The following is a 23,427-nucleotide window of genomic DNA, read 5'->3' on the forward strand; positions in this document are numbered from 1 at the left end:
ATGTCTCTGGGTGATGTAAATCTTTGCATTTGCTGAAAAGATGCCCTACAGGAGCACTTGAAGGAATACCTGTGTTTAATTTTAAGAAAATTGTTGGTGTAAGTATAGTGTTTTTGGAAGTACTGGAGAGGTAAGAAAGTCCCTCATTGAGCACCGGTGTAGCTACTGGTTCTGAACTGAAAAATATATGTTCATTTACTTTTCCCCACTGTTTCTGGTTCTGTACAATGTATATCAAGACAAGAATGTAACTATAACAATTTTATTTCAAGAAGTAAATTACAAGTAAAAATTACTATGAATGTAACCATTTCAAGTAATCTGATTACTTTTAATCAATTACTTCCCAACTCAAGTAATGAGTGAAACTACATTTATATTCATAATCATATCTAAATTTCATTATAAGAAAGAAAGGAAAACATTTCATGGATTTACATCACTTCGGAAATAAGCCCTTCAATTAAGGCCAATGTCGCTTCCTTCTTGTGCTGTACTGACCCTTCATCACCGTAAGACCTCTGAAGCAGTTCATTTAAGACAAATGGCAGATTTTTTACTTTTTTTTTTAAAGGATGTGTGAAATTTTTTGCGTTTTGTGTCTGTTGGTATGGTGAAGACCAGTAGTGATGCTTTTCAGACAGGCATGAAGGTAGTCAGAATAGCTTGTACAAATTAGTGGGAACAAGGACAGAGATTTGTTATATTAGAGGGCAATGGACCCGCTATATGGAGCTGTGCATATGAATTGGCTTCAGTTTGTGGAGAGTAAGAGCTGCTGAGGTAGACAGAGATGTTCTTCACTACTTAAATATAAGGGTGCTCGGTAGCGGCGACTAAGGGGGGCATTTTGTGGAGAAAACATTGCATTTTTATTACATTTTAGTCGGCTGAAACTAGGAATTATTGGAATTATTTTAAAAAATGTACGAGCCCCGTTATCTTATCAGCTGGCTCTTTAGTTTACAAAATGTCGTTCGTCGCGCCTAACTGATTTGCATAGCACCTCGTTAAGTAGTGGTGATGTTGCATGTGCTGTGAAAAAGGGTAGCAGGAGTATGTCTTTTTGCCGAGATCAAGGACGCAGGTATGATTCACAGATTGTCGCATGCATTCATCTGTCTGGCAGTCTCTTTATTGGCTGTTAGTTCCCATGTGTGTAGTCAAATACTAAATTATTTTAAATTGTATAATCACGCCGTATTTCTATTTAATTGTAATACATGTGTATAATGTTCCTTTGGTGAAAGTTTTATTCTGTAGTCTAGTATTGAATCAACATCTCAAACTGTTATTAGCACACTTAAATTGGTAAAACCTCTACCTCTCTGTGGAAATTCGCCATGAGAGCATAAAAAATGTACCACTTTGTAGCTTTTAGTTTATGTGCCGCTATATCCCACTAACTAGAGTACTTTTTGTTGTCCGTAGTTTTGTTCCCCCCCCCCCCACTTTTAATTTCCAATCGCCGCTACTGAGGGTGCTCACATATTCTCTTCCACTCTTGATATTCACTCTTATGCATCTATAAGTTTACAGTAGTTCTGCAATGTTTGTAGAATATTTATTATCTTAACATCCTTCTACTAGCATGTTGGATAGATTTTGAGTGTCTGTAAAATTCATTCTGGAATACATCAGTAGGTATGAATGAAAGGTGGAAAGAAAGTGACTCCTTATCTTTAGTTCTCAGTGGTAGGCCTATTCAGGTGATCACGAGTGGAAAGGATCAACATCAGAGACAGTGATGGATTTCTTGAAATTCAGGTCGGTTTAGCTGATGTCTCAGTGCAACTTGTTTGAATGGGAGGGCACAAAGCTAATAACCTGTCTGCAGCTTATTTCATATTCTCAGCTGATGCAGGTAAGCAAGGCTTCAGCACAATTTGATTTTACAGGCACAGTTGGCATTTCTTTAAATTTGCCATTTCTTAGTATATTTGTTGCTTTAAATCTTGCCTATTGATATTTTATAGTCTGGGTTATTAATAAATTGTTGAAGATTGAAATGCATGCCAGATTAAAATTAGTGCATAGTGAAATAACATTGTCATATCAGGTTGACCTCAAGACTATTGAAAAAGTGGAAGATCTGCTCTGAAGAACTGTAAAATATGGTTAACAAAAGAAAAAAACTTTGGGATCATTGAAAGAATGGAAGGATCAGGGGTGATTATTTAGGAGGAGGTGGAGTGAGCACTGAGCAAGAGGGATAGTGATAAAGCTGCAGGCCTTCAGGTGTAACAATTGAAATGATCAGTGTGTTGGTGGTGGTGATTAATTTTAAGAGAAAATGCAACTAGGCATTCAACCTTCTATTATCACTGATTGGAAGAGCTCCCACACTTCAAAAAATGAAGGTATCTGCCAAAGAAAGGCAAAGAGACTAGGCCTCAACACGTAATACTACCGGGGTCAAGAAAGAACAAGAGTTGACGAAGGGAGGTTGGATAGGATACATGAAAATGAGGAGCCTGGCACAAGTGGAAGCAATTCCAGGACTCATCTAAGGACCCTGTAGTTGCTCCCACGTTAAGAGCCCCTGGGGCCCCATTTACTTGCTTCTTATGACAGGCAGGGGATACCATGGATGTTATTCTACCACCACCCATAGAGGGATGAAATGATCAGAGCACTGGCAGGAGAAGGGGTGGAATGAGTATATGAAATGAGGAAAATCCAGTTGGAAGAAAGAAAAAGGACGAGCGAAGATACCCATCTACAAGCACAAAGGTAATGATGCTTAGTAATGTGAAAATTACAAGGGAATCAAGCTATTGGAACTCCTTACATAGGTTCTGGAAAGGGTATTGTATAGGAGACTGAGAAATCAGGTGACAGTAAAGGAAATGCTGTTTGGATTCATGAAGGGAATGGGGACAGTGGATGCAGTTTTTGTTATGAGATGGTTACAAGAGAGGAGATTGTACGGGGTGTAACAAGTGAACTGTCTGCTTTTCACAAAATTATTGACGTAAATATGATTGACAATATTGTAAATTTCACGAATTTATACATAGCTACCCAGGTTGAACGATATAAAAGAGAGGGAGATACCAAGGAAATGTTGCGTACTGAAATAATGGCTTTGTTAGGCTTGCTATACCTTATTGGCACAAAGAAAGCTAATCACATGAATGTTAGGAAACTGGGCTAAAGATGGCACTGGAGTAGAAATCAAAAGGGCAACAATGAGTTACAAAAGATTTCTCCTTACTGACATGTCTTTGATTTGATGACGAAGTCCACGAGGGTCGGAAGGAGAGCTCACGATAAACTGGCTGCAATACGGATGGTTCTTGATGCATTTGTGACAAACTGCAAGAACAGTTACAATCTTAGTGAGTTTGTAACTGTTGATGAAAAGCTCCAAGCTTTTCGAGGACGGTGCAGCTTTGTTCAGTTTATTCCAAACAAGCCAGACAAATATGGAATAAAGCTGTTTTTGCTTACAGATTCCAAAACCTTCTGCACTAGAAATTTAGAAGTGTACTGTGGCAAACAGGAACAAAGACTTTGACGTTTCAAACTCGCCTTCGGAGATTGTTGGTAGGCTAGTTTCTCACATTGAAGGCACCAAATGGAACATTACCATGGAAAACGGGTACACTAGCTATCCCCTGGCATTTTCTCAATTGAAGAAGACAACATGTATTGGAACACTGAGGAAAAACAAATGGGAAATTTCTGTTGAATTTTTGCCTCAAAAAGATCGACCCGTGAAATCTTTGTTCGGATACCAGAAGGGCGTAACTTTGGTGTCATTTCTTATCAAAGAAGAACAAGGCCGTGCTGCTGTTAACCACCATGCATGACAGTGGTGTCATAGATGAAGAAACGAAAAAACTGGAAATGATTCGGGATTATAATTCAACAAAAGGGGGTGTTGACACAGTGGATCAAATGTGCAGCACATATACCACTGCACACATCACAAGAAGATGGCCACTGGCAATATTCTATGCTTTCTTGGACGTAGCTGGGATAAATGCACAAGTTATCCATTTTTCAAATGAAAATAACATGAAACCCATGGAGAATATTTTTGAAAAATTTGTCATTTTCTCTAATGGAACCTCATCTAGTTGAAAGAGCTAAGGTACCGACTCTTCCTGCAGATGTTTCAGTTTTCCTCCAATGTTTCAAGAGCCCTAAAGAAATAAATTGTGGAGCCTTCTCTGAAGAAACGAGGAAGATGTGTAATTTGTGGACGTGCTAAAAATATAAACACTACCATAAGATGCACTTCATGTCACAGCTTCGTCTGCAAACATGTAAACATCACATACACGTGTGAAATTTGCAAGAGTGCACCAGCGAGTGATACAGAATAAACAGGACAAAACAATGATGCCAGATTTAAATTTACGAGCTACAATGTGCTGTAATAATTATATTTTTGATTGTTAACGTAAAAATAGACTGAACTGATGCCATATTTAAATGTACTCATTGTATTGAAATACACTTGTTAATTTTAGTTTAGAAAGTAAACCTAACGTTTAAGTAGAGGCTTAGTGAATTTATATGACAATTATATTGTAATGTAATTAGAGAGGTAAAATAAAAACTAATATATTAAATATTTCGAGAATTAATTGATGAACGATAAGACATAGAATATAGGCTTTGAATTTACTTAACTTTGATGAAAATATTAACATACTTAATGGAGCACTCAGTGCGCCATGCGAGTGTTCGAGTGATGAATGAGAGTGCTCGACGGTTAACCTCATTTTTGCTGTCTGCTGAACAATATTTATTGGTAAAATTTAAGTTTTGGATTTTAAAGTTGTCTCTTTTTTTCCTTTTCTTTTTAAATACACGTACGAAAGATGAAATTTCAAGGTTGGTGAATTCTTTGTGATAATGAAAATAACAAACTAGTGAAACTATCAGTTGAAGTTTGTCAGATGACCTGAGCTGAACTGTTGTTCTGTATTGATGTTGGGTTTTCATATTACTGTAAACGAAGGCTTAATTCTTTGATACCTTGATGCTGTACCAGATAGGAAATATGTACCCTTTAATGTTCAAATTATTCTTTCCTTATTAAACATTGATGATTAGATGAGTTTTAAATAAACAAGATAAACAAAACTTAGGTGTTTTTTAAACTATGTCTCAAGTATATCTCCTCTCTTTGCTTTATGTACGTTTATAGATTTAATTGAAATTGTTACTTCAAGTTGAAAATGATGGCTCATATTGAATATTTACTCAAGCAAGTGGAAGGAATTCCAGGCTCAGCTGCGTGTCCTGTGATTGCCAACCCATGTTCTTAAGCAAAGAGCCTGTGTGCGGTTATCTCTTTCAAACACCTCTTACCATGGACTTTGGATCCTGTGGATACATTCTTCTGCTGCCTGCCTCATGGGGTAGTAATGCAAGGGACAAAATTAAACATGTATCATCTTGCTGATGTCATAGGTATGATATCTGAAAATGTATAGCGAATCTCTCATAAGAGTTGGCTGGCTGCATGATGGATCTGGCTGTGAACAATCGGATGCAATATTTATGCAACTGAAATCACAAACTTTGTAATGATTTAGGTTCTTACAATTACAATATGCACATACATTATCATAGGTAATGGTGGAAAAATGTCCTGCATCCATGGCACTTCTTTAGGAAATTTTCTTGCAAGTTCTTAATGTGTGGCAGTTTGACCTGTAAGTTACCCCCATAAATAAAAATCAGATGATGTGAGGTCCGGAGATTATGCTGGCCATAATAACCCTGTACTAATTACCCTGTCTTCAAAATCTTCTTCAGTAAAATTTAATGACTGCAGCTGCATATGCAGTGGCAGAGTATCTCTGGAAATATCCAGACCGACAATCAGTATTGATCAGTTAAAAGAATGGTGTGTGTGGTTTTGTTTTTCCTGTAATGTTCTGCATTAGCAATATCTGCACAAAATAGTGGCCCTGTTATCCTGTATGCATTTACCATGCACCATACTCAAATTTTCTCATCACACAATCGGGTTTGGAACAGTGCTTCATCAGAGATGATTATTAGATTTGGATTATTTACCCTATCATTAACATTCCTTAACATTCTGTTATAGAAATATACCCAACTCTCATCATATGGTAGTAATTTGTGTACAACAATGATCTTGTATGGTTTCAATTTTAAGAGCTTGTTAGCTTGCCATTCTGTGCTCCTTGAAATTGTGATTCTGTGTGAAAACCTTTGCAAAGATTTTTTAGGAGAATAGTTTTCTCCTCATTACGCATGCGTTGCTTTACCTGTTGCTTCTTATGGAGAATTGAGCCCTGAATTTATTTCCACATTTTTGTACAGTTTGTTTTGCTTGGACGCACATCTTGGAATTCTCTGCAGGATGATTTAGCCTGATCTCGTACGATTCGTACATATAAAAGCCGATGCTGTATCTCTGCATTATTACTGTATAACACACAATCCAAACACTTGTAACACATAAAACACCTAAATCACTTCAGAACTCAACACAAGTTTCGATGAGACTGAGGAACATACGAAAGTAAGCTAAGGTTGCAAGGTGTGCGTAGTTGTCACTGTGCCGTGGTGCACTGGCCGACCAACTCATACTTGAGGCTTACTTTATATACCTTATATACTTTAAATACCTTGGAAACATTTTAATTAAAGACCTCCACTCTATAACAGATATAAAAGCCCGAATTAGCTAAGAAAAGCTTCAACTACAAACAAACAAAAAAAAAAGAAACCTGTTTTTTGGCCCGCTAGAGAAAAATCTGAGGAAGAGACTAGTACAGTGTTATGTGTGGAGTTTGGCTGTATATGGTGGAATAACATGGACCCTGAGCGAGGAAGAACAGAGAAGGAAAGATGCATTTGAGATGTGGATTTGGAAGAGAATAGGAGTGAGCAGGGAAGATAGAATAATGAACGCAGACATACTGAAGAGAGTGGGAGAAGAGAGAAATATGCTAGCTGTGATTCGAAAAAGAAAACAAAAATTAGGTAAATCATAATCTGACATGATTCCTTACTACAAGTGGCGATGGAAGGGGTGGTGAAAGGAAAACAATGAAGGGGAAGAGCTATAGACAACAGTAGGAAAGGAAGGATATGCCAAGGTAAAGAAAAGAGCACATGACATATGAAAAATTTATGCAGGTGATGACGATTATACGATAAAATCCAAAATAAGGGTAAACTGTTAAGTCTTATCAATAAAGGATCGTAGGTGCAAAATTTAGAAATAAAATCCTTATATAATTGTTCATGTGTGTTTTGTTCATAAAATTATTTGTATCTAATAGTAGTGCAAGTTCAGTGAACATTGAGAGAAAGTTGGAGAATGAAGGCAGGGTCAGTGAAAGAAAATTTGGACCAGTTTATAGGAAATGTACATCTGGACTCCTTTAAAGTGACTACACTGTCTAACCTGTTAGAAGTGCATGTTCTGAGCAATCATTCAATCATCAGTGGTCTGCAGAGTAATATTCCTGGCTATGTTCTTAAACATACAAAGTGAATTGATGTTGAGGCCAAGGAAAAGATAAAATTTGACACAGAGGTTGATCAGAGTTAAGTTATTGTATGTTCACTAATGGTACTAACCGTGTTTAGATCTAATTCAGATTTCAACATTGGCGAGAACTGCTAGTATGAAAATAAATGTCAAGTTACAGGGTGAGGTAGTTTACTGTTGCTTTCCTCACTGAGACAGAAGATGCTATTAGTTATCGGCAGGGCTGGGATTTCTGGGTAAATACATATTTGCTTTTTCATTAGCTACAGTTAAAATTTTGTCATGTTTTTATGAATAGGGTATTTGGAATCATTTAAAACCTATTTTATTTTCCATATCTGCCCACTGAAACTCACACAACTACTAACCCTAGGAGCAGAAATTTTCTTACCATGTAGGAATTGGTTGCATAAGAAATGACAAAACTAGCATAACTCATACCTCAGCCACTTTGAAATTGTCAGAGGCAAGAGATAGACAGGTCAATGACAGAAACACATTTGTCCATAAGGCATAATGGACCTGGGCCTGCAAATAAGAGCAAATACAAAAGTAATGACATGCTTCAGCTCAGAGCACATCCAGCAGCTCAGAGCACATCCAGTTCAACCAGTTTGTGGGTAGGTTGATAGTAAAATTGCCATAAATGGTTGATCTGAGGAGGAGACAGTCAGCACTATATGCCAAAGTAACACGGCATTTAATAGAAAATACTCATTTCTTGTAAAGATTTCATATTTCCAAAGAGAAAAGACAGTTTTGAAATGTGATGTTACCGGACAGTGTTAATAATAAGAACTACAGATAAAATTAAGAAAAAGGTTATGTGGCAGATAGATAAGCATATGAATGTATGGCAAAATATAGTTGACAGAGAGGCTGAGCTTGTTGGAAACATACCGCAATATCTTAGTGGGACATAAAACCAAAAGCATTATTGTATCATCGTACTGTTACTTTCATTGACCTGTCTGTCTCATCTTTAGCTTTAACAGTATAAAAGTGATAGATATGAGCAATGCTAGTAATGCCATTCCTTGCGCAGCCAGTCCTTCTTAGGAATGGTGTGAAAACATTGTTCATAGGGTCAATTGGTGCATTCATTTCAGTGGGCTTGGCAGATTGATATGTAATAGCAACTTCTGACTTGGTGAGGAAAGCAACAGGTAACTACCTCACTCCTCATTTCCTTAGTACACCTCTTAAGTGACGCCTAAGCTATTTATGACATCTTTTGGCAGAGCTGTGGAGGATCAAACCAGCCTTCGGGCTGAATACCTAAAATACGTACTGTAACAGGAGAGATTGTTAAATATGATCCTTAGCAGGTTGAAGAGTTGAAAGGCAAGCAATACTGTATTGAGGAAGACTGATATAGCAGTACATTTAATAAATCATGGATGATCATATCTAGACAACATTTGAGAATGGGAGGAAAACTTGATCAATCACAATGGTAGGTTGCAGCCAACTAATCTGTGGATTGATATCACTAGAATATATTATTTTGGGTTTACACTTCTGACACTACAAAATAATTATAATCAAATGCTGAGCAACAGGCACTTGTGGGGTCCGTTGATTAATAGTTCAGGCAACCTAATTCCGCGATAAAACTTGGATTTTACTGAAGCTAATGAGCAACTATTTTTCATGAACCAAGATATGTTTTTATTGAAGAACCACTGAATAAGGCACTAATAAAAAACAAACCCCATAGCTCAACAGCTTTCTCAACTATAATTATTCAGAGAAACTTTTATTGGGGAAGGGCTATAGTTGCAAAACTGGTAATAACAAGATAGAAGGTCTTAACAATGTTAAATCTTTCTATTTTATTTTAAAAAGGGGCATGTTTCGTCTCTTCCTCGTGAGAAATCTTCAGCCTAAAAACTAACTTACACCCACTGCCCCACTACTTGCATGGGCAAACAGGGCGCTCTTTCTCTATTCGTTCTCTAGAGTATGCTAACGCCAAAATATATGGTAGATTCTGTCATGAGTAGTCACATGTCTGACTATAACCATTCATTTTCCGACATTGAACAAGATCTTCCCATCATAAAAATAATAAAGGCACACTCCTCAACATATATGAAAATATTTTTATTAACATTGATCAAAGAATTAACCCCAACAGTAACCAAAATGATATCTGTTTTTTTTTTTTTTTTTTCTCCAAAATACTACGAACAATTCTAACGCTTCTAATTCTTCAGTTCCCCTCTACTCGACCCCCCCACTACCACTCCCCTCACCTCTGCTCTGGAGCATGCAGCTCATAGCTTACAATCAACCGTAAGCTACAGAACCGCACATGAGCTGGCCGGACAAGAGAGAGAGAGAGAAACAGGACAGAGAAGTACGTACTCATATGCCTTATATATCTCATTTACCTTAGAATATCGCGCAAGTCTCTTTTTTCTTCCTTTTTTCCGTTTAGAACTTTTCACATACCAACAACATTGTCTGGCTACATAACCAGTATATTGAGAAATTCCTCCAAGGAAAAGAAGCCTTGTTTAATAAGACACATATGCACTCAAGCTTCCATAAACTTGAGATGACGTCAACCTAATTCAAGATTTATTTCTGCTTTCAGAACACTGTGATCATCACATTTAATTTTATTTTAATTTTAAAGCCAATGGAAATTTTATCATTCAGTAATTTGTTCCTAAGACAATTTTTAACAACATGAACTGTTTTTATAACTGTTTATATATGATGGACTGAGTAATCTTCACTCTTAAACATTTTATGGATAAGTCATTGTCTTTAGTGTTATCAAGAATATCACGTCTTTATTTTAATAATATTTTTAGGCTGAAGATGTCTCACAAGGAAGAAATAAAATGTGTCCTTTTAAAATTAAATGGAAAGGAATAACATTGTACAGTATTTTAAAGGTGGAGTTATTCAATTATTGAGATCTTCCATCTTGTTGAGGCTGACAATATGGATTAATTATGAAATTTATTTCTTGTGGAAGACTGGTAATAACGAATGTTCAAACATGATCTAATTTATATGTAATATTTAGTTGTATATATTCAACAAAAGCTATTTATGCTTTTTTAAATATGTAATCTATATGACGAGTATGTTTTAATATTTTTCTTTCTGTCCTCTAATAAATATAGCCCTAAACCCCATCCAGTAGTATGAGAAAATATCATAGATCAAATAGCAAAACGAGAAATAAAACATAACTGAAATAATTACAGTGGTGAGCCACGACCAACTGCGTGACAAACTTAAGTGCGAACAATGACGGGCTAATTAATGTCTTTTAATGTGAAAGTCTCGACATAGCAAACCATTGTCGTATGTATCTCCAGGATTTCATGATTTCGATTGGCATGAATTCTTTTAAGTCGATATGGTCTTCCGACACTGCAGACCCTAATGATATGGTATTGATAAAATTATGCAGCTGAAACAACCTACAGTACTTCAAAAAAGTGTAATTTTATCCAAGAACATGAACATTACTAGCTACAGAACAAAAAAACCTATGCTCTCAGGTTGTAAACATCACATCAAAGTCTGGTGAAATGTCTCTTATTGGTGGCACAGGAAAACATTTCTTAAATTGATTTTGGTTCACATTTGAGGTAGCGGCTACAGGCATAGTGGCAACCTTCCTGCCCAGGGGCAAGGTGGTTCATTTCATGTTCAAAATACCTGTTTATCTTGTCTACAGATCTTGCTCTGCGTGCAGTGTCTCGAAAAAGCAACATCATAACAAAAGTGCTGAGAGACTTTTCATTGTGTGGGATGAGTGCACTATGGTTAACCTACAAGCAGTTAGCACACACTACAAGACATAAGAAATATATTTTTTGGTAGAGTCATGTTCCTGTTTTCTGGCAACTTCCGGCAGACTTTCCCCATATTACCAGAGGCACATGCACTGATGAGGTAAATGTCAACCAGACAACCAGAAGCAATCTGTCTGGGCTTGCATAAAGCTCCGCTTACCAAAAATAAGAGAGCTTGACTGGGGGGGGATTTGCTCGCATGAGATTTCTCCAATCTACTGTTGAAGATTTGAGAGGGGTACACTGACCGAAATCAAAGGTGAAGTTGAACTGCCATGCTCACTGGCCATGAACCTCCCGTTGGTCAAGGAGCTAATCGCCCATTTGTCGAGCAAAGGAAACAGTTTTGCAAACAAGCTATCCACATGCCTGGCATTTTGAGCATGTTCAAGCCAACTGAGAGGTTCACATGTATTGAAATGGTCATCAATCAGGATGAAACGACCAATTACCCCATCAAGTTTTTAAACTCGGAATGTTTTCCAGCACACTCCATCACTTTAAAAGTTAGTGTTGCTATAATGTTGTGCATCTTGAGCACTCCCAAGCTGTGCAGCGGGACACGGCTGCTGAAGTCGTTTTCAAGTAAATGTGAGAGGCAACCTTACTGATAGGCTGCAGCCAAGGAGAGGAAGCGTGTTCATCCTGCATGTTCTTCTCATCCACAACAACTGGGGTGGTGGTGATTATTGTTGTAAGAGGAAGTACACTTGGGCAACCATCCTCTGTTAACACCTTTCCGAGGGGGGGGAATGGAAGAGGTCCCACACTTAGAGAAATTAAAGTAATGGCAAAAGAAACGGAAGGACATGAGAATGAGACTCTAGGCTTTGCGAACCTGATGGAGGTTCGGTTTTCAAATACAGGCTATTTCTTGCCATGACTGACCGATAAAACATCAGTATGTATTTAAGTTTGCTATAGGGTGTAGGAAACCTCAACACAGGCAGACGTACTTTTACTATGCTCCGCAAATCAGTTTACCAGTATGTCTGGTATTGGCTTCATGCGAGTAGATGTGTGCTTGCTTATAAACACCATAGTTTCCTCCTGTTTGTCGTTAGCTCCGACAACAAATAGAGATGAAATGTCGTATGGCTTTTAGTGCCAGGATATCCCAGGACGGGTTTGGCTCGCCAGGTGCAGGTCTTTCTATTTGACTCCCGTAGGCGACCTGCATGTCGTGATGAGGATGAAGACAACACGTACACCCAGCCCCCGTGCCGGACGAATTAACCAATTAAGGTTAAAATCCCCGGCCCGGCCGGGAATCGAGCCCGGGACCTTCTGAACCAAAGGCCAGTACGCTGACCGTTCAGCCAACGAGTCGGACACAAATAGAGAGATTAGCTATAAACAGTGAGCAACGTAAAACATAAGGGGCAGCTAGTTCACCTTGTATAGATCAGTCATCCTCTTGTTTGCAATCACTTGCTGGCAAGTATAATGACTGCCTTCTGTGTGCATCATTGTTGAAAATGATTAGTTCTTAGATTGCTAAGTGTTTGTATCACTGTGGCATTTTCAACATATAGCTTGACCTGGACACTGAGGTAATGACAGTTGAAAACCCTTCTAAGGAGGCATCCAAATGCCACACTAGCCCGTCTGTGTAGTCACTGTATGTCGGCATCTACATTACCATTTGTTGAGAGGTGGCAGCCGAAGTAGGAAAAGTGTTTGATATTATGCAGGGTCTTGTTACTAACCATAATGGAAGGAGCTACCTTATTGGTGTTTGATGTGGTTTATTTTATTATTTGAATATAGGCTTATGGATGTCTTTTAGGCATGAACATTAAGTTTTAGGTGTCTGAATTAGACATAAAACATAATATGAGGGCTGTAAATAAAGTAGTGGCAATATTGATAAAATACAATATTTAATGAACTAGAAGTACACTTGCATTACCGTATTTTCCTTCAATGTAGTCACCCACAAAGTCTATTACCTTTTGCCACATTCTGAACAACCATGCAGCTCATCAACTGCCAAATTATCCGCTTAAGCTGATACAGTGTTTAGTCGACTCTTCTTCCAGAGAGTATCAACCATACATTTTGTTACTCATTGTACATACCTGTATATTTTTATATGTGTGTCAGTTTATTTTGTGTTCATTCTTATTGCCATAGCACCCGTTATGTATCACCAGGACCTACTGAATTCCATGAGTCTATAAATTTAAACAACACAGAGCACCTTATTTGTACTATTGTTGCAGAATTCTTAGCTTGTATAATGTACTTGCATTAATTATTACTCACCTACATCACACGTAATATTTCATTTTCATTTGCAACATTTCAACCACACTTCATATTGTAAAATTACATTTTTCATAAGACTCTTACTGCTAGAAAACATGTTTTAGGATCTCGCATTTATTTTGTGTATGTTTTTATATGGCTGATGATGACCCCGAGTAGGGTTGAAACTAGTTCCATGTAATGTAAATACTGTAAATACAACTTAGTATTGAATAGGTGGAAAACTCTACTGTGCATTATTTATATATTAAATGCCAGGAAGCCGTTACGGACCGTTAGCAAGGCGTTCTCTGTTGATGACAGCAACTGTTGCTTTACTGCACGGAGTATAGATGCCACGTCAGAAAAATGGTGGCCTCTGAGGGCTTCCTTCAACTTTGGAAACAGGTCAATGTTGCAGGGGATCATATGTGGTGAGTACGGAGGGTGTTCCAAGACCTCTCAATTCCACTGTTGCAATAAGAGCTCGACATTCTGTGCAACATGACATGTGTGTAACATAACATGTGTTGTCATGCAACACGATAGGGCGATTGTCTCGCAATAGATGTGGATGTTTGCGCCGCATAGCTGGGCGCAGTTCTTGCTCCAGAAATCGGCAATAGTAGTCACTGTTGACGGTTTGTCCTTCAGGCTCAGCATGCATAAGAATGTCACCTTCATAGTTGTATGACACAATCGGCATAAGCTTAACCCGATTGGATTCCTGTCGAAATTTCTATGGACGTGGCGAACCTGAGTGATGCCTTTCATTCGATTATAAGAAATAAATTGACTATGCAATATATCAAGTAAATTATATTACATCAGTCTTGGGACTAGTTTCAGCCACTTAGTGGCCATTTTCAGCCAAATGAAACTTAGAGTAAATTATCTGAAAACTAAAACATATCTATACTAGACAAAGACAATGTTGCAGGAATAATTATAACATTAACATAATTATAACAATTTTGGTTATGATCTTGTCATATGTCTTTAAGTAGACAGGACCTCAGGCAAAGAAGTAAATCTGGAAATGATACCCAGAATTAGGAATGAATAAACATACAGGAAAGAAATTAAAAAAGAGAAAAGTTATTTATGAGACTCGTCTCTAATGTCTGATGTAGAACAAGCACTCACTTGCTGAAGGAAGCAGGCAGGCCATGTAAACAAAGGAGTGGATAGGGAACAAGCACTGTCTTGTTGGAGGAAGCAGGCAATGTAAACAAAGGAGTAGATAAAAATGAGAGGGGGTAATGGTAGAGGAGGGAGAGGAGGAGTGTCTAAGGTGGAGCTGAAGGATGCAGAAAGAAAGACAGCTGCTAAAAGGGGAATTTAAGGAGATAATAAAAGACATGATTACTAAAGATACGAATTAAAAGGTCGAATAAAATGTTAGATTTAAGTTAGGATTGAAAAACTGTTCCAGATGGATAAAACAATTTTCCGTAGTACTGAGCAGGGGGCCTTTCGAGAATTTTCATGTCTTGGTTGATGTTGGTGAACTTACTGTATGGTTAGTATCACCCATGTGATGTCCCATCTGTTGTATTTCAGGGCGTTAACATGCCCTAAGTATCTTGTATGGAAGCTCCCACCTGTTTGACTGACATAAGATGCGTCCTTCTTTACCCCTTCCCTCCCCTCCCCTCCTTATTTACTCCTTTGTTTACATTGCCTGCTTCCTCCAAGTCAGTGCTTGTTCCCTTTCCACTCCTTTGTTTACATGGCCTGGCTGCCTCTCCAGCAAGTTACTGCTTGTTCTGCATCAGACATTAGAGGGGAGTCTCATAAATAATTTTTCTCCTTTTTAATTTCTTTTCTGTATGTTTATTTATTCCTAATTCTGGCTATCATATCCATATTTACTTCTTTGCCTGAGGTCCTTAGTCTACTTAAAGACATATTATGACAAGATGATCATAACCATAATTATTTTAATGTTGTAATTATTCCTGCAACATTGTCTTTGGTATAGATATGTTTCAGTTATCACATTATCTGTTTAATTTTTATTTGGCTGAAGATGGCCACTAAGTGGCTGAAACTAGCCTCAGTACTGATGTAATATCATTTACTTGATATATTGTATTGACAGTTTATTTCTTATAATTAATTCGATTGACGCTTTAATTCAGGCTCGTAAGTTCGTGCCCACATCTTGTCTATGGCGACAATACGCTGCAGAAATGTCTCGTATGTTGCAGCATCTGCCCAGGTGGATGCCAGCCAGTGCATACTGGTGCCATTTCTGTACGTCGGTGAGTTGATATGGAACCCAATTTTCCTCATGTTAGACATTTTGTGAGTATGTGCTACACCGTTTGATGACTGAGACTAACCTCTGAGGATAATTCCTCGACAGTTCATCGGTGGTCTACGGAAACAAGACCCCTCACAATTTCAATCTGATCTCGAGGAATGGACGGAGGACCTGTGCGGTGCAAATCCACAGTCTCATTCAGACCGCACAAAACGCCTTGACCCATCGTGCAATCGTCCTAGATGGTAATGCATTCTCACCACTGGCGCAATCCTCGATATTATTCTGATGCATTTTTGCCATGGGCAGCCTGGAACTCTTATCTTTTGAAAACATGCTTTAGAGCGGTGAATTAGTCACTCAACAGTGCCCCCGACCACTCCCATATCCTGATTGCGCATGCCCAATCTCCTGCGAGTGTCTGGACTATGTTGCCACTACTTTATTTACATCCCTCGTAGATAGATTTTCGTTCATTCTTCATCATAATTTTATTTACAATATTATCAGTGCAGTAAATTGAGAAAATTAGTACTGTGTTAAAATTCATGCATGAAGGAATGGCTTCACTATAAACATGAGCCACAAATGATTTTGCATTGCAGGAAATGTCATTTTTGTGACATGATAAAATTGTATATGGAACCATATATGTTTAGAAACCTGAAAAAGTATAAATTCTCACTGTGCGAAATCTTGCCCATTAGTTATTAAGAACAGAATATGATTTTTCCATCGTAAGTGTAATCTGAATATCCTACCAGCTAACAAGCATCATGGATATATATTTTTGCTTTGGAAGCCGTCCCTTGTTCCGTTTTTACCATTGTTTTAAGATATTGTATGGGAAGGATGGGCATTGCAGGTCGGATCTGATTGTTTTAAATTCATAATCATTTTTAGTCTTCCTTTTGAACGCCAGTCAATGGGGATGGTTTTTGAATTTCGATAATCATATTTCTGTAAAATATTTTCACTGCCCTCACAATTTCAATCTGATCTTGAGGAATGGACGGAGGACCTGTGCAGTGCAAATCCGCAGTCTCATTCAGACCGCACAAAACGCCAATAAAAAGTCAATACGGACCAACATGGTGAAAATAATCATCATTGCGCTTCATCACGTACCAGTATGGGTCGATGACCTAGATGTTAGGCCCCTTTAACAGTAATCAGATGGAGGGATGTACTGACATTGTTCGATGGAATTTATGTGCTTGTAGGACTTGTATGCTTCTCTCAAAACAATCAAATAACCTTGCATTTTTTCATTCTGTGCTACCTGGACTTTCTCAAAATTCCTCCTCTATTGTGTAATGCCAGCACTATCTTACAAGATTTATAGTTAGATATCTTTTGGAGATCAACAAATACGAAGGTCGATCAGATATAAACAGGATTTTTGTTCCTAAACATCAACAGTTGGTAGCACTGGCCCCACACTTCTATGTTTAGGCAGGACCATTAGGAGTGGGGAGAGCATGCTGTTAGATATTTCCCGCCGTTTCGTCAGTAATGCTCACGATGTCAGAGCATTAGGTGCACCCCTCCACTGCACGACGCATGATTATAACATTTCTTGCTCGTGAAGGAGTTAGCGGCAGAAATTTTCCAGAGATTGACTGCACAGTTCAGTGATCAAACATTGTCAAGGACGCGTGTGTTTGCCTGGCATAAAAAGTTCAAGGAAGGATGAACTTGTGGAAAATCAGCAACACGATTGCAGTCCTCGGACCAGCATTACAGACTAAAACATTAGTGCGGTTAAAGACATTATTGCTGATTTTTTTGCATGAGTGACGCACAATCGATGCTGCTTTCTACTGCAAGCTGTTGAACAAGGTGAGGGTTGCATATCGCCGCAAAAGAAGAGACCAACCGATTCGACGGATCATCCTCCATGACGATGCGCTACCCCATACTGCAGCTCTGTCTCCAAGCTACAGGAAATGCACTGGACTACACTTGATCATCCTCCTTACACCCGGACTTGTCACCCTGTGATTTCCATTTGTTCGGACCACTTAAAGAAGCTCTAGGGGGGCAAAGATTTGAAGATGACGAGAGTGTGGAAGACTTCGTGCACAACTGGCTGATGACACGACCCTGTTCTTTTTATGATGATCCATAGTTTCTGTCCACTTGTTCCATCTGGCTTCATCTAAGTTGTTCATGAGTTCATCAGCAACATCCGTTTTACCGTTCTTTTGAAAATCACTGTAGAGTTTTTTACATGTTTCATTCCATCTGGGTATGTACTCCTTTCAGACTCCTCGAGGAATGTGTCTTTTTGCAGCGGCAAGTATCGCTTTTAAGAAATCTACAGTAGTTGACAACAGGAGGAATCCATTTTATGCTGCTATCAAGATCAGCAGAGAAACTGTTCCAGTTAGCTTTGGCAAAATTCCGCCGTGGAAGAGAAGTTCTAATAATGGGGATCTGAGTGCCTATTTCCAAAAGAACAGGCTGGTGCTGACTGTGTGGGAAGTTTGTGAGCACTCTATGTATAGCAGGTAAACTGTATCTCTGGTGATCAGTGTACACAAAACATAAGTCAGGATTGGTTTCTGTGTACCACCTTGCTGATTTAAAGGAGCCTTTTTCCTTTGGGTGAAGATGAGCTGAATATTGGACAAGTCTGACCATTCCGTAAGTTTCTCTCCACAAAGGTCATTTGATCTGTATCCCCATTGGGTGTGGTGGCTGTTAAAGCCACCCATATAGGCAGCAGGATGTACAAAGTTTGGAAGAACATAATCTGGCCAGGGGATGCCTGGAGGTTTTTAAGTGTTAACAACTGTCAAGCTGTTAACCTGAGTCACAATGTTAAAAATGTTGTTCTCATGGTGTGAAGAGACTAGATGAGCGTCCATGATGGAGTTGCAAACATAGGTCGCAGAACCGTACAATTGATAAGCAACTCCCAATAATCTGTAACCATGGATCTTCCCTCTTGAGTGCATTTGTGACTCATCAGAGATGAGTTTCTTGAACATAAATCAAATCGAATCAAGTAGTCGGTTGTAGATTTACTCGTGCCTTCTATGTTAATTTGAAGGACTCTTAGTACAGGATCCAAGGGTTTGGTTCATTGGCTCTGAAAAGAGCTTCTGTGAGCTGTGGTATGTTTGTGTACCATAGGTCAGGAGATCTCGAGAGACAGTCTGACCGCCAAGTGTTGATGTTCAGTTCAGTAATGGAAATTTAATTTAAACTACTTTAGCAGGGACACCATGGGCAGGAATCAGCTTCACCTCCTCTTTGTACATAATCCAAATGGAATTCAGTTGTCTATAAATTTCAGGATATTATTTTTACACTGTTAATGATGCACCTGATCTGTTTGCATGTGTGTGTGCCTACAAATAAATATTTAGTTCTTCCTACTTACGTAATCAGGAACCAGTAATTGCAGCACTATTTAACCCTGATCTGTATGTAACAACTTTTAAACCTATTGTTGTGTTTGTCATTTTTTTCTAAATTTGTTCATCATTTTTCAAAATCTTAATTTGTTGTGATTTGTTTTCTGTTTTGTATTATCTATCATAATACTATATTCTGTAATGTCTGTTGTAATTGGAGTGCACCCGTGTTACAGACATGTCATAAATATTTATTTTATCATATGGCAGAGCAGCAGCTCTTAAGTATGCATATAATTGCCAAGAAATATGGTGCTGAAATGCACAGAACATATACATAGAAATATTTTACAAAAAAGAGTATGTGGAAGCTTGTTGAGGGAATTAGATTTTGCAGATTCTTATGCTATCATTTTTCAAACTTCAACAAATGCCTTTACACATCATTAATTATTCTTAAAATGTGTTTTTCATAACTAGTTTCAAAGTCTTCATCACAAATTGACATTTAGTGGCTGCAGTTAGGTTAAAGCTGAGGTTGCATGAGTGAGGTCTTGGAATAATCCATGGTATCCTCAGTGGGCAGTCTTTTACAAGGTGTTCTACTGTCTGTTCCTGAGCTCCAGTCACTTGCTGCACAGTTGCCGAGTCCCCATTTATGCATCTGATGTGGTCTGTCCTCAATTGGTTCAGTCTAGTCCAGACACTCCTCTTTATATTGCACCTTTATAGTTCCCTGGTAGGATCTGTAACACCTTGTGGTTAATTGGTACTGAATAGAATACATGTGAGCTATTGGAATGAAATCAGCATCACCATCTGCATGAGCTCAGAGCTTCTCTGTTTATAGAGTTAATGCTTTCTCAAAATCTGTAAATCATACACTGTAGTCAGGCTGATTTTATTCTCTGGATTTCTGTAGCATTTGTTTGGAATTGATGTTCTCTATTTATTACTCCTAAATATAATTGTATATTTACAACAAATTGTATTCAGTGCCACAAACCTGCTATGCTGGCGTAGCAGGGGGAGAGGTGATACTCCCACATGGCATGTCCCAGATGGCGGATAAGGGGGTCCTAACCAGGTTGCGGACAGACTTGAGCGAAATAAAATAGCTCTCGTGGACCAAACACACAACCCCCTGTGGGTGGGAGGTGCAGACGAAGAATACAGCCATGGTATCTCCTGCCTGCCATAAGAAGCGACCAAGGGACGATCAAATTAAAACCACGAGACTACTTGTAATTAGTACCATCACCCAGGGAACACCATGGGTTGCCTTTACTTGCGATTAATACCACTGTGTTAGGTACACAATAAGTTTGTGATTGGTAGCAACAGAGTGTGAATCAGACTGGGTTTTACAGTACGCGTAATTAGTACCACTATATGCGGAACACCACGGATTTACATTGCCTGTAATTAGTACCATTATGTGAGAAACGCCAAGGCCTGGGCATTGCCTCTGATTAGTACCACTATATGAGCAACACTGTGGGTCTGCGTTGCCTGTGTTTAGTACCTACTGTGTGAGGAACACCATGGATAGTAAGAGTCCCTGTGATTATTACACCTATATGAGGAACACCATAGGTTTGCATTGCCTGTAAGTTGTGCCGCAATGTGAGAAACACCATAGGTCAGAGTTACACGTGCTTATTACATTACCTGTGAGTAGTACCATAATGTCGCATACTGCGAGTCTACGCTACTTTTGATTAGTACCTCAACATGACAGGTATCATGGTTCTACTTTACTACCAATAAGTACCTTTATGTGGGGCCGATGACCTGGTTTTGGGCCCCTGTAGACAACAAGCATCATCGATGCAGGATTGTGCTTTAGGAGCAGTTCCTTGGTCAGTAGTAGTATTGTTTTACGGTTGTTTCTGGGAATGTGGGGCATTGCGGGTCAGCTCCACTGATTGTTTTAAATTCATATTCATCCATTCATTCTTCATCACAGTTTGAATTCTGGTCCATGGATGATTTTAGACTTTTAAATTGTCATTACATTTCATCTTATTTTGTTCCATTAGGGGCCAATGACCTAGATGTTAGGCCCCTTTAAACAACAAACCTCATGTATTCAGAGCATGAGCACAGAGCCACTGTCAGTGGCCGTGATAATGGTTTCCAGTTTTCACACCAGGCAAATGCTGGGGCTGTACCTTGAGACCACAGTCACTTCCTTCCCACTCCTAGCCCTTTCCTAACAACCCATTGTCACTATAAGACCTATCTGTGTGAGAGCAACGTAAAGCAAATTATGAAGGAAAAGAAATTTTTTGGCCAAAATAGGTGCTAACTTCTATTTTAGGCAATTTTAGTCAGTGTAATAATTTTCCAGTAGCCCTTATTTGACATGAATATTTTGAAGCTTTTTACCACTGCAAAGAACTAAATAGACTTTTGTGTAAAATCTGCAGTCTACGTTTGTCTTATTAATTATAAATTCTAATCTGTCACTAGTGTATACTTACGAGGGAAACCTACCAAGCGCAACCACCCATTTTCCCGGAAACTTCGCTCAGGGAAAGAGACGCCGAAATAAGCAAACATGTTTCGGCTTATCCATAGACACTTGGCCGTTTCGAAGAAAATGATGGTCGAAGTTTCAGACTTGCTTTACGTGTCTTTTAGAGCGTAAGCTGTTGAACTGCCGCAGTGGCTATCACCGCGGCTTCACACTTTTGTGCCCCGTGTTCAAATCCCGATTATTATTTTTTGTTTGTTTAATTTATCTACTTATGTCCATTGACGATTACTACATGAATAAGTTAGTGGTTACAAGGGCATTATGTTGGTGTAATCTTACAACTGGGTTTCACATTAAGTGTTACATATTTATGGTATTTTTCAGGGATTACAGTGGTTTGTAAGTTCATTCTTATATTAATACTTCAAGGAAATATGGTGCATTCCCTTGGATGATACCAGTTATAGTAACATTCAAAACTAGAAATTTTGTACACCACGAGCATTGTGCAAAAGCATATTTGCCACAGTTACATTTCTGTGGGATAATGTCACTCGGAAATGAAACGTCGGTAACATTACTGAAGATTTCACGTGTTGGCAATAAGTTTGCAACAAACGATGCATAATTATTTTTCGAAAAACTGGAGCTTGCAGATGATTATGAATCAATGCATGGATTTTTATTGCTTCATGTCTAGACGCGATATCCCTTTGCTGTGCAATGAATGTAGAACATTTGATGTTTTAAAATTCGCTTGCTAGACAGAACAATTATAAACGAAAAACGGTATTTCAAAATACATTGGACAAAAGTAAATGAAGGGGAAAAAAAAAAAAAAAAGCACAATTCATCAGGATTTGAGCGCAAAAGTTTGAGGTCACGGCGAAAGCCACCATGTCGGTTGAACTTTCTTTACGTTAATAGGCACGTAAAGCATGTTGTAAACTTGGACTGTAGTTTTCTCGGATTCGTGGAAACATCAGACGCGCAGGTCACCTATACGACATTAAATCGAAAGTCCTGCTCCAGGCCTCTCCAGAGGTCACATGCCATTATTATTAGCTGAAATGTGTTCGCTTATTTTGACCCCTCTTTCACTGAGCGAAGTTTCTGGCAAATCACGTTGTTACACTTGGCGGGTTCCCCTCGTTAGCAAAATGCTTTCAAGATTGTTTGGAAGTAATATTCTGTATTGCCTACAACAACATTGTTTGTGTATTGTAGTCTAACAGAGATTGAGGATACTTCGGTTTCGGCTTGTAGTCAATCAAGATAATCGATCTCGAATTTTATACACTATTTCCACTTCCTGGTGGAAATCTTCTCTCAACAAAATGCAGTATAATTCTCACAAATATAGAGAACAAAGTGAATGATTACACATCCCTGTTTGATTCTCATTGTCATCTGAAAAGGCTGTCTAGGTTTTGTTGCTGCTGAGAGCAGAAGTGCTCATGTTGCCGAGTATTATTATGGACACCCAACTAAAGTTAAGACCCTCCTCAGCTTCTCTGTTAATAGAGTTAATGCTTTCTGAAGATCTGATAAATGCCATATGTAAAGGCTGATTTTATTGTTTGGCTTCTCTGAATTTGTTTATGTTCTTTATTACTCATTATCATCATTTCTCTTTATCCCGCTGTAGCCGGATAGGGGCAAATATGGTTCCTCTCCACTTTCTTCGGTCTTTCCACCACTCCTCCTCCAACACTGCGTCTCAGTCCAGGTTTCTTTCTATA

The 23,427-nt window shown here is 38.5% G+C and overlaps 1 protein-coding gene across 6 annotated transcripts in view; it reads left to right on the forward strand.

Annotated features, from left to right (window-relative positions):
* Positions 1 to 23,427, forward strand: part of drn (doctor no) — a 276,723-nt gene that overhangs the window by 10,034 nt on the left and 243,262 nt on the right. The gene's annotated exons all lie outside the window — the stretch shown is intronic.

Source organism: Anabrus simplex, chromosome 1, assembly GCF_040414725.1.
Source record: "Anabrus simplex isolate iqAnaSimp1 chromosome 1, ASM4041472v1, whole genome shotgun sequence".
Taxonomy (NCBI): domain Eukaryota; kingdom Metazoa; phylum Arthropoda; class Insecta; order Orthoptera; family Tettigoniidae; genus Anabrus; species Anabrus simplex.